At 44.6% G+C, this 15,903-nt stretch overlaps 1 protein-coding gene and 1 pseudogene across 3 annotated transcripts in view; one reads left to right on the top strand and one right to left on the bottom strand.

Moving 5' to 3' along the window:
- The window catches only part of CELF2 (CUGBP Elav-like family member 2), an 867,108-nt gene that overhangs the window by 562,209 nt on the left and 288,996 nt on the right, over window positions 1-15,903 (bottom strand). The gene's annotated exons all lie outside the window — the stretch shown is intronic.
- LOC115836669 lies at window positions 723-1,170 on the top strand (annotated as a pseudogene).

The raw sequence follows: 15,903 nt of genomic DNA on the forward strand, positions 1-15,903 counted from the left end.
AGAGGGGTGAGGCATGATAGCTAGGATGCCAGCTTGAACAGCTTGTTACATGTGATTGCATCATTCAAGACAGAAAGCAGAAAAGGAGAAGCTGCCTTGACAAGATGATTATGAATTCAGTCTGGGAAGTATTTGCTGAATTTGTAGCACCTGGGACATCCGTGTGAGGATGCACCAGGGCCAAGGATGTACCTAGGCCCAGAGCATGGGACAGAGATCTGGATGGAGGTGACAACATGGGGATCAATCGAGCAGAGGTATATCTAAAGCCGGTGGAGTGGAAGAGATTTTTCTGGTGCGGTCAGAGTGTAAAGTCAGGAGAAGTTAGCACCAAGAACACAATGCTGAGAGACACCGACCACGGGGGTGCATGGACAAGGGAGGGTGCACAAGAGATGCCGCAATCAGGAAGCGGGTGGGGCATGGGAATGAAAACCTGGAGAGATGGAGACCATGGAACTCCAGAAAAGAGAATATTTATAAAAGAAGGGAGTGAGTGATTGGCCGCATGGCATAGCCAAGACGTGAAGAGAATGCAGAGGGCGTGGCCTTCTGGAGGACGTGTTGAACTTTGTAGGTTATCGTCACAAAAGTGACAGCAGGAAGCCAAGTGGCCGCTGGCCAATGGGGAAAATAAGTCCTAAAGAAGCTGCCTTCAGATCATTTAGTACCCCTGCTTGAAACTCATCCCTGGGCTTCCACAAGCTGAGGGCTAGAAGGCCAAGGGCGTGAGGCGATGGGAGCTGTTGCTGCTGGGCTGGTCCTGCTCTGTGCATGCAGCCGGGAGTGGGGATGTGGAGCAAACATGAATGCTGGGGTGGCCCACAGTGAAGTGAATCCAAATACCCATGTAGTGGACAGCAAGGGTCTGTGGCTGACACATGCATTGGGCTCCTGTTGTCTTACGCAGCATTCCTTCTTCCGTGTTCTCATTGCTTAGACCTTAACAAATATTATACATAACCTGGGGATCAATGGATTTTTCCATGCTTGAAAGGAGCACCGCTGGAAACCCCTGACCAGGGTAAAGCAAGGCTCCCAAAGCACTGAGAACAACTGGGTGATGGAGTACCATTTACATCTTCATGGAAGTGTTTCACCATTTCTCCAATCATTCTATGTTTTCCAGCAAGTTTCTGTAGAAGTATGCTCCAACTCACTCCATCGTAAGCACAGCTTCTCTCCTGAGTATGCTAAACTCCCCAAACACCACAACAACACGGTGTTCCGATCTTTGGAATTAATATGCCGTGAAACGTTTGAAACTGAACAACAATTTTTACAGCTACTGAACTTCCGGTAAGGAAGGCATGCTTAGTAAACTGCACTCTTTCTGTAATACCGTGAAATAGGAGGTATTTACGTTGGAGGGCTGATTGCTGGTTCTTCATATGATGTTTTGAAGTGCAGGTTTCTATTAATGATGCCTCTGTCGAGCACATCTGGTATATTTCTGAAGAGAGACTTTGTAAACACATTGGGCAGGCCCAGCTTGTAAGTGACAAGGCAACACAGTGAGGGCGTAGTGGAGAAATCCAAGGAAATAAGGGATTGGTAAGAAACTAGGACTAGCTTAAGTTATAATGAAGGGGCATCATGTTAGAAAAAGAATATTTCCATCCTTCAGTCACCATTGGTTAAAGCAGATGCACATGGAAACCAGAATGATCTCTTTAGAAGGTTATTAAAGATTGTTTCTATTACCATAAATCGCTCTTCATTGGTCTCCTATCTCCAATTTGATGTTTAGAATCTAATTAGGAATTCTTACCATGCCCTAGGAGGCCCCTGATGCTCTGCCCCCTGGTCTGTTTCTATGTCTCTGTCCCCTACTTTTTTTTTTTTTTGAGACAGAGTCTCTCTCTGTCACGCAGTGGCACCATCTCAGCTCACTACAGCCTCTGCCTGCTGGGTTCAAGCGATTTTCCTGTCTCAGCCTTCCAAGTAGCTGGAATTACATGCATGCATATGCCCGGCTAATTTTTGTAGTTTTAGTAGAGACTGGGTTTTACCATGTTGGCCAGGCTGGTCTCAAATTCCTGATCTCAAGTCATTGCCTGCCTTGGCCTCTCAAACTCCTGGGATTACAGGTGTGAGCCACTGCACCTGGCCTCCATCTCCTGCTTTCTCTCTGTACCATCCCAGAGCCCCAGTGCCTCCTTGCTGTGCCTCAGACAGGCCAAGGTTGTTCCTCTGTCAGGGCCTTTGCAGTGGCCGTTCCTTTCCCTAGATATTTCCAAGACCCTCTCCTCACATTGCAGGCCTTAACTAAAAAATGACCTCACGCTGGACACAGTGGCTCACACCTGTAATCCCAGTACTTTGGGAGGCTGAGGCCGGTGGATCACCTGAGATCAGGAGGCCAAGGCCAGCCTAACCAACATGGTGAAACCTGTCTCTACTAAAAATACAAAAATTAGCTGGCATGGTGGTGCACACCTGTGATCCTAACTACCTGGGAGGCTGAGGCAGGTGAATTGCTTGAACCTGAGAGGTGGAGGTTGCAGTGAGCCGAGATTGCACCACTGAACTCCAGCCTGGGTAACAGAGCGAGACTCTGACTCAAAAAAAAAATTATAAATAAAAATAAAAATAAATAAATAAATATCACCTCACCCGAGAGGCCTTCCCTGGGCATTCTTGAGAAAATGCCACCAGTGCCCTCAATCTGCTGGTCCCTTCTTACCACACCATTCTATTTGTATTAGTTCATTCTCACGCTGCCATAAAGAAATACCTGAGGCTGGGCCATTTATAAAGAAAAGAGGTTCAATTGGCTCAGGGTTCCTCAGGCTGCGCGGGAAGCGCTGCGCCATCTGCTTGGCTTCTGGGGAGGCCATGGGAAACTTACAGTCATCGCGGAAGGCAAGGGGAAGCCAGCACATCTCACATGGCAGGAGCGAGAGCGGGGGCAGGGAAGGTGCCACACACTTTTAAACAACCAGATCTCATGAGAACTCTGTCATGAGAATGGCACCAAAGGGATGGTGCTAAACCATTCATGAAGGATTCACCCCCATGATCCAGTCACCTCCCACCAGGTCCCACCTCCAACATAGGGGATTACAACTGAACATGAGGTTTGGGTGGGAACACAGATCCAAACCGTATCCCCCATACCACCTTGTTTTAACTTCTTCATCGTGCATGGCCACCCCTACATGTGCACATTCACTAATTTGTCTATGTTTGCCATGTGCTTCCCTCTATCCATGAAGGCTCCTTGAAGTCAGGGGCCCCATCTCTCATGTTTGGAATTGTATTTCCAGCACCTAGAACACTGAGGAGTGAATGCTCAATAAATATTTCTGTGCTGATAGAAAGAAATCCTTTACAGAAATCTCTTAAGGAAGTTACCAGGCAGCATAAATGGCCTGATTCAGATTTGGGACTAGTCTCCAGCAGCAACGATCCTGGCCTTTTCTCTCCATGACAGTAGAAAATATCAAGTATAGAAGTGGTGGGGAATTGTTTTGCTGTGAATATTGGGAAGATAATGATGGGAGGATAATGATGAACCTCTCGCTCATTGACTCAGACCCTCACTCGCAAATATTCACATTGCAGCTAGGCAGCGGTGTTTATCGTAAAGGTTTGCTTAGCAAATTAAAAGGAAGGAGCAGTGGGTCTGGGCCATGTGAAGAAGGAAGGGAAGGGAGAACTGTCAGAGACAGGGAAAAGGTCAAGGTTGAGAGATTAAAAAGTCCCAGAACTGTGGAGCATGGAGGGCTGGGCTTTGAAAAGTACCCCCAAAGTTGCCAGTTTATCTGGTCTAAAGGATTTGCATTTTTAGAAAAGTCCCGCAGGTAATTCTAACATACAGCCAGGGTTGAAATACCACTCAAATCAAAGAACAAGTGTAGTCAGATGTACCCAGTTAAAGCTCAGCATGGTTGTCATATAGTCAGTCTTATATTTTTTTCCCAGTGGCTTATTTTTACCCATACAACATGCTAAGCTTTAAATCAAAGGACCGTGCCAATATATGTATAAATGCCTATAGGAATTTTGAATGTTATAATTAAATCAAACCACTGCAAATAATATTGGAGCCTTAACCACAACATGAAGCAAAAGGATTTCAGTTGGTCTGGGTTTGAAAAGTTACAGGAGAATTTCTCACTTTCAGTTTTCATAACCTTTTGTTTGTGTCCTATATCAACGCCTACAGTGATGGGATGTTTAGACCGTCATGCTCGGGCACATATAACATGATAATCCCCTTGAAAAATCTTAAAAGGTGGGTCAATATAAAAGGTGGGGGGTTATTTTCCCTCCCCTGTTTCATATTCTTCCTTAGAAATCAACACCATATTTGTGTTTAAAGAGATTTCCTGTATATTTTTATTCCAAGTGGCAGACCCTGTTTACTGAAGAAATGCTAAATCAGCATGTCAGGCAGTTTAAATTACCTTATGCTGTCCCTCCCATTCAAATGTGACAATATACATCTTTAAAGGTATACATTTTAATGAAATGTTATTCAGGCACTAAATTTTCTTCTACTATATAAAAATTAAAAGCAACATTTCTCTGGCCTAGAGCTAAGTTTTTATGACTCCCATGCTATTCTCTTTTATCTTGATTTTTAAAGATGTTCAAATAAGTGAGTTTTCTTTTTACCTGACACATTCTCACATATGTTGCTTTGATCTTTCACATCTTTTACCCATATGGGAGCCTTCCTAGGAAATAAAGGATTTGTATTTAATTATCTCATGGGGACAATTTAAAGGGAAATCTTGAGCTTCTCCTCTATAGCTCTGCCTTAAGGAGGAATAAGAAGCAATGGTGAACCTACAGCTTTTGGCTGTTGATAGAGCTTTCTCACCGTTCCCTCTGTGATAGCACCAAGCCCACCTGTTCACTTGGGCACATCCCAAGCTCATTGACTCGGACCCTAATTTGCAAATATTCACATTGCAACTAGGCAGCAGTGTTTATCGAAAAGGTCTGCATAGCAAATTAAAAATTATGAAAAGGTAGAAGAGACAGTATTTAAATTGAAACCAACAAACTTTATGTAATTTTAAACATTTGAAAAAATATCCATTTACACTGAATAATTGAAAGCTGATTTTTAAAAATCTAGAGTCCTAAAACTTACATTTTACAGTTGAAACTAGGCTTAGAGAGCTCAAAAGATTCACCCCAAGATCATATAGCTGAACAGTGGCAAGACCAAGATTAGACTGCAAGTCCAAATTCCCTCCCATGTGACTCTACGTTCCAAACTCTTTATTAAAAACAGGTCCTCAGAACAGTCTTAAGCTAGTTCCAGTTTTTTTTTTTTCTTGAATATAATACTTCTGGTAAGGTACACTCTACAATCTACATTTTTTTCTCTAAATCAAACTCATCTTTCTGTACAATAGGCACAGTAATGAAGTTCTACTCCATTCTGCTATAGTCTAAGGCATTGAATTGTCTAACGTTTTCATATACATTCAGATGAATGAACCTAGAGAAATGAATAGCAGGTTGATGTACTTGGGAAAAACTTGCCTGATGTCTATATATTAATCAGAACTTTTTCAGTTGTAAGTGACTGAAATCTATGTTGTTGCCTCTGATAGCTGGAAAGGATACTGGGACAGCGTGCAGGTGTATTAGTCCGTTTTCACGCTGCTGATAAAGACATACCCAAGACTGGGCAATTTACAAAAGAGAGAGGTTTAATTGGACTTATAGTTTCCACTTGGCTGGGGAAGCCTCACAATCATGGTGGAAGGCAAGGAGGAGCAAGTCCCTTCTTGCATGGATGGCAGCAGGCAAAGAGAGAATGAGGAAGACGCAAAAGCAGAAACCCCTGATAAAACCTTCAAATCTCGTGAGACTTATTCACTACATGAGAACAGTATGGGGGAAACTGCCCCAATGATTCAGTTATCTCTCACCAGGTCCCTCCCACAATACATAGAAATTATGGGAGTACAGCTGAAGATTTGGGTGGGGACACAGCCAAACCATATCAGCAGGATTGAAGGAAGAACTTCAGAAACCAGAATCAGGGACAGGGACTCAACCAGGCACTTATGCCATGCTTGCTTACCACTGCTTGACTTTGTTCTAAAGACAGGCTTTTGCCAGCATCTGGGAAGATGGCACCAGTAACCTGAGCTTTACATCACACTGGCAGTATCACTGTAAACTATGGCTTCCAGATCTATTTCTCAATCTTAGAGTAAGTCTCCAGTTGACTCTGCTTAGGTCATATCTCCCACTGGGTCCAGAGGGAAAGGTCACCTTGGCTGCCTAGGGATATTTCAAGTTGGGTCAGGGATGGATGCAAAATCAAAAGATGGGGAACAGAAAAGCTTCAGGGACAGGCAAAGCAGTAATTGCTAACATCAATTACATATGGAAGTTATTGATTTGAGCAACTGGAAGAACATTCATCTATTCCCTCATCTCTTTCCCAAGGATCTTTCTCTTTAATGGAAGAATTTGCAAAAATACGAATGCCCGGTGCTCATTCCGGGGCTTCTGAATCAGGATTTCATAAGGTGAAGCCCAGAGGGGCTTAGTATTTAAACAGCACCACAGGTGACTCTGACACATCCCTAGATAAGAAGTACTGTTTTAAGTAATTATCATTAGGAGTCTATTTTCTGGGATGGATAACATATCAAGCATTCATCAGCCATCAACATCTTACGAATTAAACAGATTAGCCAAATTCACTTAGCAGGATTTTAAAATCATGAGATACAGAATGAATACAATTTGATGAAGAAGAAAAGAGGAATTAGGGCTGGTACTAAATGGGGTCTGGGGTGGGGAAGCGGGGGTGGGGTGGCATTGCAGTGGGGGCTCTGTGCAGTTAAGAATGATCTGAACCTCATATTTTACTTTCTGGCCACAATCTATGATTCCAGCTCTCTCTGTTTCCTCCTTGCTATTTAATAATTTCCCTTCAGTCTCATACTCCTAGTTCATGATTCCTCAGTTTGCTCTAATTTTCTGCTGGCCTGAACCCTCTCCCCCAGCTGCTTCAAATACCCTGCAACCTCATTCTCCCAGTGCCTCCACCCCAGCAGACCTCAGCCTATGTCAGTCCTACAGTTGGCCTTCTCCCCTCCTGCTTGCTGGCTGTTTGATTGATTGATTAATTGATTGAGATGGAGTCTCTCTCTGTTGCCCAGGCTGGAGTGCAGTGGCATGACCTCGGCTTACTGCAACCTCTGCCTCCCAGGTCCACTTGAATGTTCTATGAGATGTCAATATTAACATATCCAAAACTAATTACTCAATCTTTTCTGCCAAGCCTCTATACCTCCTCTTATATCCTCAATGCCAGCTAATCACACCATATCCATCTAGAAGCTCTCATCAGAAAACTTCAAGTTTTCTAATAAGCCCATGTTGACATTAATCTCTATATCCAATTGACTACAAAATCCTACTTATGTCCCCATGTACTTACAATATCTCTAAGCTATTTCTTTCTAACCCCCCCATCACCATGTAACTTGTTCAGACCTTCATCATCCTTTGGTTGGACAACTCCAGTGGTACAGCAATTAAGTCTAGTCTACCTACTGCTATAAACTGATCCTCCACGTTTTAGCCAGAGTCATGTATTTAGGAGGTAATTCTAAGTTATCCTTTCTGTTTAAAATTTTAAAGTGAATTAGCATCACCTACTGAATAAAGAGATTATTATTATTATTATTATTGTTTTTTGGAGCTGGAGTCTTGCCCTGTCGCCCAGGCTGGAGTGCAGTAGTGTGATCTCAGCTCACTGCAACCTCTGCCTCCTGGGTTCAAGCGATTCTCCTGCCTCAGTCCCCTGAGTATCTGGGACTACAGGCATGCACCACCATGCCTGGCTAATTTTTGTATTTTTTAGTAGAGATGGGGTTTCACCATATTGGCCAGGCTGGTCTTGAACTCCTGACCAATATGGCCAGGAGGTGACCTGACGGCCTCAGCCTCCCAAAGTGCTGGGATTACAGGCATGAGCCACCACGCCTGGCCTACAGAGCTGATTTCTTATTATGATATGAAAAATCCCATGTGATCTAGCCTCTCACTGCAGCACGTTTTATGCAAGTAACCCAGAACTGACTGCAGTTCTCTCCATTCACTGTTCTAGCCCCTGTCCCTTGATCAGGTGATTCTCTCTACTTGGAAGGCCTTTCCCATCATTCCTTGATGGACCAATCTCTACTCATTCGTTAAGATGGGAAAACTTGGATGTGAGAAATGCCCACTTCCATTTTCTCTCTCCTGATAGACTTTGAGTCTATCAGGAAAAGGGCCACAGCTTTAATCTCTGCATTCTTATTCTGTAGCACAGTACCAAGCTCATAAAAAGTATATAATACATATCTGTTGTACTGAGCTGAAGGATATCTTGGGGAGACAATCTCAAAAGGATGAAGAGAAGAAAGAAAAATAGGAAATGAGAAGAGGACAAAAACTCTCTTTGCTTATTTTATAATCTTGTTTTTAGTAGATAATATATTTGGCAGGTAGAAGGAAGGACAGAGGGAGCGTGCATTACCAGCACTGCAAATGACAGTTACTAGCAGGGACACATACCCTAGTAGAACAACAAAAATTAAGAAAGTGGGCCAGGCGCAGTGGCTCACTCGTGTAATCCCAGCACTTTGGGAGGCCGAGGTGGGTGGATCACTTGAGGTCGGGAGTTTGACACCAGCCTTGCAAACATGGTGAAACCCCGTATCTACAAAAAATACAAAAACTGGCCAGGGATGGTAGTGGGCACCTGTACGCCCCAGTACTTGGGAGCCTGAGGCAGGAGAATCGCTTGAATCCAGCAGGCAGAAGTTGCAGTAAGCTGAGATCGTGTCACTGCACTCCAGATTGGGCAACAGAGTGACACTCTATCTTAAAAAAAAAAGAAAAAGAAAAAGAAAGAAAAAGTGGGATCTAGAGAAGGAAAGTGACAGAGGTGGAAAACCTGTTTCATACACTCAACTTCTTCAGATCTTCTTGACCTTAGCTCTTTCCAGGGCCTTGGGATACTGTTTCTGCCCAGTAGCTACTTTAGAAACCAACTCTGCATGGGCTCCAACCAAACTCATGGGGAAGTAACCTGCAAACACTTTGCACTTTGCCTTGTGCCCCTGTCACATTACCACTCATCCCATGCAGGGCTTTGCTTGTGATGCTGAGGTCTGAGATGCTATTTAGATACATTCAAGGACCCATGTCTATGTAACTCAGAAATACAGGCGAGTTACCAGCTCATGGGGCAAATGACCAATTGGATGCAGGGGCTGGCAATTTTTTTTTTTTTTTTTTTTTTTGAGACAGAGTCTTGCTCTGTCGCCCAGGATGGAGTGCAGTGGCGCAGTCTCGGCTCACTGCAAGCTCCGCCTCCCGGGTTCATGCCGTTCTCCTGCTTCAGCCTCCCCAGTAGCTGGGACCACATGTGCCCGCCACCACACGCAGCTAATTTTTTTGTATTTTTAGTAGAGACGGGGTTTCACCATGTTAGCCAGGATGGTCTCGATCTCTGGACCTCGGCAAATATATTTTTACTGACTGCTTCCCACAGTTGGGTTGTCTGAAGATGAAGTGATTCATATGGCCTCTTGGGAGATAATCCCGTGAGACTGAGCAATGAACCCCACTGCATACCAAGCTCCCTAATACAGTAGTAACATATATACTTTATTTATTTTATTATTTTTTAAGTTCCAGGCTCCATTTCCTGAGGGACTTAGGCTGAGACCATTGGTATCAGGCTCTTGAAAACATACCCTCAGGATGACATTCTGGAGGCACCTAATTTGACTCAGGCCTCAACCCATCTGGAAGACATAAATAAGCACAGGAACAGGAGGCCCAGTCTACCCTGTCATCTACTTCGGAAGTAGTGAAACCCGTCCTTGAGCTCACAATTATGGCATCAAGGTGGTGTCAGTGGCGGTGGCGGTACTGTTGGTTGCTGGGGTGATTTATGATCAACCGAATGACTTGGGACTGGTTTATGGTTCAAAGACCAGTCAGCATGATATACTGGTACTAGCCAAAATTGGGTTATTGCTGCATTTCAGCTCCAGCATGGCCCCAAAAGATGGCGATGAAGGAAAATGTCCTAACTCCATAGAAATTCCAGCCACACACTCACCTGTTCCTGTTCCACTGACAGAGAAGTGGCTTGAGATATGAATATATATGGACCATTGGCAGTGGGAAATGAATGGGTGCTCCATCAGGGGCTTAGAAGGAGAAAGATTGGAAGATCAGGAACAAGTTCGTCCAAGGAAGACATGTGTGAGTGGGTGCAAAGCCTGCAGACTTTCATGTCTTATGGCAGTGCCCACTGAGAAGTCACCATTGAAGTGGCAGCTCTAAAACCCCACAGGGGCAGAGGTCTCATTCTGTGCATGTCAGTCAGCCTCTGCTTTGGGCAACCCCAGGGCAGACATAGCAGGCTCATGAACAGAGTGGCCATGGCGGCAGGGGTGAAAGTTAAACCTGAGCCCAGCAGCACAGGCTCCCTCTTCCCAAGGCTCATCTAGTCCCTGCTGCTGCTGAATACCCAACCTCCAGCAGTGGAGACCAAGGCTGACACCTCCCCCGGCTCCATTCCCCAGGGTCCACTCAGACACTAGTGGCAGGTCCCTTACACCAGACCCCTTCCCTCCCGATGGAGGCAGCAATGTGTCTTTACCAGAACACACATCTTCTCCAAATATGGCTCTCCCTTCCTCCCCTGCAGGTCTCTACCTACTAATCTACTCCATATAAAGTCATGTCAGACACATTTTATGACAAAGGAAGTGCAACAATGGCAGGCAGTAGCAACATAATTTCCTCATTATTCCATGTGCCTCATCACCCAGAACAGCTGGTCTGTGAAGGACTCAGCTAAGGAAAACCTCAGCCAGGATGTACAAATCTGGGAACCAAGGGTAGAGAATTAGGATTGGCTCCTCTCACCATCCATCACCCAATAACCAAATAATGACATTTGTACTTCCTGTCTGTGCAGTCTTAGTTTCCACCAAGTTGGAAGTTCTGGTTTCCGGGCTGAGTGGATGGGACACTTACATAGGAGCACTTGGTTTCGCAGGTTGGAGCGCCAGAGGCCAAGACAGCAGCTTTTGTAAGTTGGTAGCTTGGTCCTGACTCTCCTGAGGAGCTGGGAGGGTGGCCCAGTGCGCTTGTGTCTGGCCCAGTGTGCTTGTGCCTTGGGCCAGTGCGCTTGTGCCTGGGATCCAGGGCATTTCCTCTGCAGTCTCTTGGTGCTTCTGAGTTGAGTGATGATGATGAGAAATGGGAAATTGCACCAACTGCAGCCCAACAAAGAAAAGACACTCAGTCCTAATGGAGAGAGGTCTGGATCTGCCCTTCAGATAAGCAATGGACAAGCCACGGTGCTGGCTAAGCAAGAGCGAACTCTAGAACAGGGAGTGGAGGATGAGCATCCATCGTGACCTCAAGACCAGCTGCAGTCGGTTGTTTCCTCAACCTTTTAACTCAAGGCTTTCTCAGAGACTGAGGCTGGCTGCCACTTTGAAGGGGGCACTCTGTGACTGATTGGTTTTCTATTTCCTCTTAGGGCATCTTGTACTCACAGCAGTAAAGCCCAATTGTGGTCCGGGGGTCAATACAATGCAAGGGCACAGGTAACTGTGGCCGATAGGTCTTCAGGTCCTCTCAGCCTCATCCACCTCCTGGTCCAAGGCTCCTTGCTCTGGCCTGGCCCCTGCTGTGGGACCGGCTCTGCTTGGATTCTGGCCAGCTTCCCTCAGGCAGAACTCAATAGTGTCTAATGCCGTCACACCAAACATCTCTCACCTCGTGCCCTGTGCCTTCTACTTTTGTAAGAATTGAAGTAAGAGATGACTTGGGACTGGTTCAAGGCCACCCTTGTGCAATTCAGAAGTGTGGGGCAATTTTTCCACAAAGTGAAAAATGGGACCAGTGGGAAACGGGAGCTGGCAGATAAGGTCTTCCTGCCCTGGACACACTGTCTGAAGTTCACAGTCGTTTGTATGGATCCTTGGACATCAGCCCCCACAAGATCAAGCCATGGGTGACCCTCCACCCCCAAAGGTGGTACTAGTAGCCTGCCCTTGTGTTGGCTCTAGCTTCTCTCTCTTTTCATTTCTGTTTTCCCTTAATCCTGCTTTCCTGGGAGTGTGCTCCCTAATAAAATCCTGCACATGAGCTTTTGTCTCAGGCTTTGCTTTCTGGGGACCCTGTCCAAGGCAGAATTCATGTAAGAATGCAGAGATGTGAAGTGGAGAGGTTTAACTGCCACAGAAGATGTACAAGCACATGCTTAGCAGACAGTGGAGGTGGGGTACAAGAGCCTAGAAAGTGGGGGAGACCTTTTTTCATCTTCGTTCTGTTACTTCCAATTGTCAAAGTATTGGCTTCCAATTGTAAAAGTAAAGTATTGGCATGATGATTTATAAGATTATTAAAAAGGCATTAGAAGGAATGGGAAATTAAGATTCTGAGACACGACAGGGTCAAATGGTGACCCTTTAAATGTGTTTTATATGTGACATTAACACACGCCTTGGAGCTTACTCTTCCAGACACAGTGATCCTTCAGGCCCATTCCTCTTGGAGAACTTGGCTCTGTCTCTTCTCAGAAGACACCTTGTGTGGTGTGCAGAGCCTCTCTGTTGTCTGATTAGGTCTGCATGAGCAGTTGTGTAGAACTTTAAAATGCTCCATCATATTTGTTTATACCTCTCTTATGCATGTGGAAACTCAGGTTAGGCAGATAAAAATGGCTAAGGGTGAAGGCACAGTATGAGATCGGTGCCATGTTCCCAAATGGAATTTTTGTGGAAAGTATGCTTGTTTGAAAACAATTTCATTCACAGTGGCTTTGATTTGAAATTTTTAAAGGACATATGATTTCCCTTTCAAATATGAATTATTGGGATTTTGTCAATGCACACAATAAAGTGTATCATAAATAGCCTCACAGAAAAACACATTAGTCTCCCCAAAGTATCCCTACTGACATCTCCTTTCCTTTTCTTCCCATCTGAATTTTTGCATGACCCCAGAGTGGCTCTGGTACTAAGAAGAACAAATGGCTGAATGAACACCAAAAGCGTGGAACGCTGCTAGTCTGTGGGTTACCATTTAAAACTCTTTCAGACAGCCTCACAGCGTGAAATACTAATTCACTCCATCTACAATACCATATCCATTAGCACTTTCTCATCCTGGAATTTAAATAGTCCAAAGCTCAGAGAGTCACTAAAGAGGGTAATTAATACAATAGCACAATTCTCCATGGTTCAGGTGATATGATGAACGGCTTTACCTGTCACAAACAAATACTACAGGAGGTAGGCTCTTCCGATTTTGCATTTGGAATCTTCTCCCTCCCTCTCCATGTTCTGACATTCTCTTTCCAGGTGGATGTTGTATTTTTGTCTAGTGAAAATACAGGGATCCTCTGTTCCCGCGTTCGTGCCTCATTCTGTTTCAAACAGCTCCGCTGTTTGAATAATCACACAATTGCAAAAACAAGCCACAAAAGAGACATGGTTTATATGTTGGTTTCACCTGCCATTTTCTACCTTTCCGCATCTTCCTCCTCTCACATACACGGGGCAGCTCTGAGGAAGGTACAGACCCTTTAGCAATGGGCTGTTCAGTTCCATGACCATCCAGGGTGGGTTTTCCTGACCGGGCAGTGTTTCCAGGTTGTGTGAGTTGGAGGGCCACCATCTCATAATTACAGACGTAGTGATCTCAATTTCCAAGTCCATTATCAAATGTATGTCACAAACCACATCACAAGGCTCATGACAAGGGATATGGTTGCTCTCATGTGCGGTGAGTGGGGGGTGAAAAAGCTTCCACCGAATGTTGGAACTGCTCAAATGACCTCTTTTGCGTAAAGGAAAAACAGGTGCTCCATAAATACAAACTGGGCCAGCACTTTGCACCTAGTGATATATTTTCACACACATTATCTCATTTATTCCCACAGCTACTGTCCAAGTTCCAAAAGTCAAGCATCATCATGTATGTTTTGTAAAATGAGCAAATTGAAGCCCAGAGAGGCTAAGCAGAGATTGCATGTAGAAATCTTGGATTACAACCTAGGACAGCTAACATGAACTTCTAGTACTAACTAGAGGCTGTAGCTCTAAAAATGTGGTTGGCTTTTCTGAAATATTTTATAATTTATTTTATTTTAGAGACAGAGTCTTGCTCTATCACCCAGGCTGGAATGCAGTGGGCAATTTTTAAATACTTTGTAGAGACAGGGTCTTGCTATGTTGCCCAGGCTGGTCTCGACCTCCTGGGCTCAAGTGATCCCCCTGCCTTGGCCTCTCAACGTGAGGGGATTACAGGCATGAGCCATCACAGCTGGCCTCATTTTTTTCAAATCTTTCTTTGCTGTATCCTTCTGGAACTACTCGCCATAGAGGGTTAAGTGCTTGTACTCATATTAAAGCCCACTGGCAGAGATATTGGGTGTGAATCCCAGAAGCCTGAGACCTGAGAACTACCCCCCAAATGATGGGGATTATGCTTGCCTAGTGGATTCTGGAATGTTGTCTCAGTTCCCAAGCGTTAGTTTGAATTCGATCTATGTGTAGACGTCTGGAATAGGTGACTCCCCTTCCAGGACCCTGGGTGTCTCTATTAATCTACTTCTTTTTCCCTCTTACACGAAATTCTCAGATGATTTTCCTACCCAAATCTCTACTTCTTCACCTCCAAGTCATGCCTCAAATGACTTCCATTTAGCTTCTGCTAGCACAATCCATAATTAAATGCTGTTACAGCACTGACTTTCCTATTACTCAGGCCCCTGAATACTGTCCTGTCCTCTCCTTACATTTCCCAGAGTGGACATCCATTCTTCCTGCAGCACTCTCCTCCTACCAAAGTCTCCTGGGTTGCCTCCTACCTCTCTGGTCATTTCTTGTCTGTCTTGTTGGTTGGGTCATCCTTCTCTCCTAAATCTCTGATGTTGGAATGCATAAGGGCTCAGTTTCAGGATCTCTTCTCTGTCTGTCTCCCAATTTTAGAACATCTCATCAGTTCTAATGAATTCATTTGCCATGTGTATGCTCAGGGTTTTCAAATTCATGTTATCAATTAAATACTTTTAGTCTAAGTCAGGACTCTCCGGAGAAACAGAACCAATAGGAGATCTTCTACCTATCTGTCTGTCTAAACACACACACACACACACACACACACACATACACACACACACACACGGCTTATTATAAGGAATTGTCTCATGTAATTAGAGAGGCTGAGAAGTCCCAAGATCTGTAGGTGACAAGCTGGAGACCCAGGAGCCCATGGTTTAGCTCCAGTCCAACTCTGAAGGCCTGAAAACCAGCAGAGCTGATGGTGTGAGTTCCAGTCTGGAAGCCAGCAGGTTCAAGACCCAGAGCTAATGTTTCCGTTTGCATCTGAAGCTAGGAAAAGACCAATGTCCCAGCCCAGTCGGTCAGGCAGGAGGTTCTCTCTTGCACTGGGGGAGGTTGGCCTTTGTGTTGTATTCAGGCCTTCAACAGATTGGATGAGACCCACCCACATTTGAGAGAGCAACTGCTTTATTCAGTCTACTGATTCAAACATTAATCTCATCCCAAAACACCCTCACAGGAACACCCAGAATAATATTTGACCAAATATCTGGGTACCCTGTGGCCCAGTGAAGTTGACACATAAAATTAATCAACATACATTTTTCATGGACTTATACCTCTACTAACCTATTCAACCACGTCTACTTTGATTTCTCACAGGTCCCTCAAATTTAACCCGTCAAAAACTCATTGTATAATCTTTTTCTTCAAATGTATTTCTTCCTCAGGTATTCCTGAAAACTGTAAAATGACACAACTCATTCAACTTCTTATGTGAGAACCTGAGAGACGACTTTTCTACTCCTCCTCCTACTTCCCCTCAAAT

The sequence above is a fragment of the Nomascus leucogenys genome, chromosome 9 (assembly GCF_006542625.1).
Source record: "Nomascus leucogenys isolate Asia chromosome 9, Asia_NLE_v1, whole genome shotgun sequence".
NCBI lineage: Eukaryota > Metazoa > Chordata > Mammalia > Primates > Hylobatidae > Nomascus > Nomascus leucogenys.